This window comes from Ailuropoda melanoleuca, unplaced genomic scaffold (genome assembly GCF_002007445.2).
Source record: "Ailuropoda melanoleuca isolate Jingjing unplaced genomic scaffold, ASM200744v2 unplaced-scaffold73513, whole genome shotgun sequence".
Taxonomy (NCBI): Eukaryota; Metazoa; Chordata; class Mammalia; order Carnivora; family Ursidae; genus Ailuropoda; species Ailuropoda melanoleuca.
This window is the reverse complement of record NW_023248852.1, coordinates 4,828-7,686: the sequence shown is the minus strand read 5'-3', so window position 1 is coordinate 7,686 and position 2,859 is coordinate 4,828. Positions and strand designations below refer to the sequence as shown.

At 33.3% G+C, this 2,859-nt stretch overlaps 1 non-coding gene across 1 annotated transcript; it reads left to right on the top strand.

The window, feature by feature from the left end:
- The first annotated feature begins 882 nt into the window (after positions 1–882).
- Positions 883–1,012, top strand: LOC117800649. The gene has a single exon (XR_004623140.1). It is a non-coding gene; the product is annotated as a small nucleolar RNA SNORA20 (small nucleolar RNA).
- Positions 1,013–2,859: the final 1,847 nt, after the last annotated feature.

The following is a 2,859-nucleotide window of genomic DNA, read 5'->3' as shown; positions in this document are numbered from 1 at the left end:
TTCAAATAACCAGTTCCTGGTTTCATTGATCTGTTCTATTGTTTTATTTGTTTAAAAAAAACTAAAATAACCTAAAAAATTTCTATATCACTTATTTCTGCTCTCATCTTTATTATTTCCTTCCTTCTGCTGGTTTGGGGTTTTGTCTTTCTTTTTCTAGCTCCTTAGGTAAAAGGTTAGGTTGTTTATTTGGGATTTTTCTTGCTTTTTGAGATTGGCCTATATTGCTATAAATTCCCTCTTAAAACAGTTTTGGCTGCATCACAAAGATTCAGGACCATTGTAGTTTCATTTTCATTTCTCTCCGTTTACTTTTTTATTTCTTCTTTGATTTCTTGGTTGACCCATTCATTGTTTACTAACATGTTATGTAACCTTAATGTATTTGTGCCATTTTCAGATTTTTCTTGTGGTTTATTTCTAGTTTCATAGTGTTATGGTCAGAAAAGGTGCATGATTTAACTTCAATATTTTTTTAATTTGTTGAAACTTGTTTCATAGTCTAATATGTGATCTAATCTGAGACAGTTGCATCTGTACTTGAAAAGAATTTATATTCTGCTGTTTTAGGATGGAATTTTCTGAATATACCTATTAAATCCATCTAGTCCACCTAGTCCAGTGTGTCATTCAAAGCTACTGTTTCCTTGTAGATTTTTGGTTTGGATGATCTATCCATTGATGTAAATGATGTGTTAAAGTCCCCTACTATTATTGTATTACTATCGATTAGTTCCTTTATGTTAGCCATTAATTATTTTATGTACTTGGGTGCCCCCTTGTTGGGTACATATATATTTACAATTGTTATATCTTATTAGATTGTTCCCCTTGTTATTAAATAGCATCCTTCTTTGTCTTTTGTTAAAGTCTGTTTTGTCTTGTTCCACTGATTTGCTGCTCTAGTCTTTTAGTGATATGAGCAGTTATACACATGGGAGAGAACAATGTTAGGCTATTGTGAACGGAAATGGAGTAACCATTTAATCTCTTCTGTGAAGTCCAGATATTGCTTCCATGTCTGAATGAACCATGTAAGCAGGATTCAATTAAGGTGATTATGGTGAATTTCTATATAGACTGATTTTATAAAAATGTGGATTTAAGAACTTCACTTTATTTTTTAAAATAGCACTAAGACTCATATATCTGCATCAATTATATGGGGCAAATGATTTCACATGTGACAAGATGGACCACTCTTTACATGATGATCTTTGTGTTTTGAAGAGAGTTTTGGAGTCAAAACCCATGGTTCTAGGTGGGGATGCTGTAGAGGCAGCTCTTTCCATATACCTTGAAAACTATACAACCAGATGGGTCTCAAAAAACAGATTGCTATTGCAGAGTTTGCAAGATCTCTTCTTATTATTCCTAACACACTGGCACTTAATGCTGCCTCAAGCTCCATAGATCTCATTGCAAAGTTAAGAGCTTTCTGAAATGAGACTCAAGTTGACCCAGAATGCAAAAGTCTAAAATGAATTGGTCTTGATTTGGTCACTGATAAACCCTGAAAGAACAAACAAACAGGGGTATACGAACCAACCATAGTGAAAGTTAGAGTTTGAAATTTGTGACAGAAGCTTCAAATACTATTCTTCGAATTGGTGATCTTATCAAATTACACCTGGAAAGCAAAGATAAGCATGGAGGTTATAAAAATGTTGTTTACTCAGAAGCCCTTGATGACTGATCTGATTTCTCTTTTATAACAACGTTAGATGCCATTATCTTGTGTCTTGAGTATTGCACATTAGAAATAATGAGCTGTCAAAAAAAAAAGTCTAGTTTGTTACTAGTATTGGGACCCTGGCTTTCTTTTTCCATACATTTGCATGATAAATGCAAATCTCCATTCCCTCACTTTCAATCTGCATGTGTCTTTAGGTCTGAAATGAGTCTCTTGTAGGCAGCATATAGATGGGTCTTATTTTTCTATCCATTCCATCACCCATGTCATTTGGAGAATTTAGTCCATTTACATTGGAAGCAGTTATTGATATGTATTTATTGCCATTTTATTACTTGTTTTGTGGTTGCTTTAATAGTTTTTCTCTGATCCTTTCTTCTCTTGCTCTCTTTCATGATTTGCTGGCTTTCTTTGGTAATATATTTGGATTCCTTTCTCATCTTTGCATATTTATTATGGTTTTTTTATTTGTGCTTACCATTAGATTGTATATAACATCTTATTCATATAACAGTCTATATCAATTTGATGGTTTCCTATATTTGAACTCATTATTTACTCCTCTTCCCCCACCTTTTAGTATATGGTGGCATATACCTTTTATTTTGTGAATCCCTTGACTGATTTTTATAAGTAAATATATTTTTACTGTTTTGGGTTTTCTACTTTTCATACTCTTATGATCTTTTCTTTCCACTCAAAGAGTACACTTTAACATTTCTTATAGGGCTGGTTTAGTAATCATGAATTCCTTTAGTTTGTTTGTCTGAGAAAATCCTTATCTCTTCTATTCTGAATGATAGCATTGATGGATAGAGTATTCTTGGCTGTGGATTTTTTTCCTTTCAGCACTTTGAATATATCATGCCACTCTCTTCTGGCCTGTAAAGTTTCTGCTGAAAAGTCCGCTGATAGATTTATGAGGTTTCCCTTGTATGTAACTGTCTTTTCTCTTCCTGCTTAAAAATGTTCTCTTTATCATTACTTTTTGCCATTTTAATTACTGTGTATTTTGGTGTGGACCTCCTCAGGTTGATTTTGTTGGGGAATCTCTGTACTTACTGGATCTGGATATCTGTGTCCTTCCCCAGATTAGGGATGTTTTCAGCTATTATTTCTCTTTCTTTTCTTGTCTTCTCTTCTTTTCTCTCTCTTTTCTTTTCTTT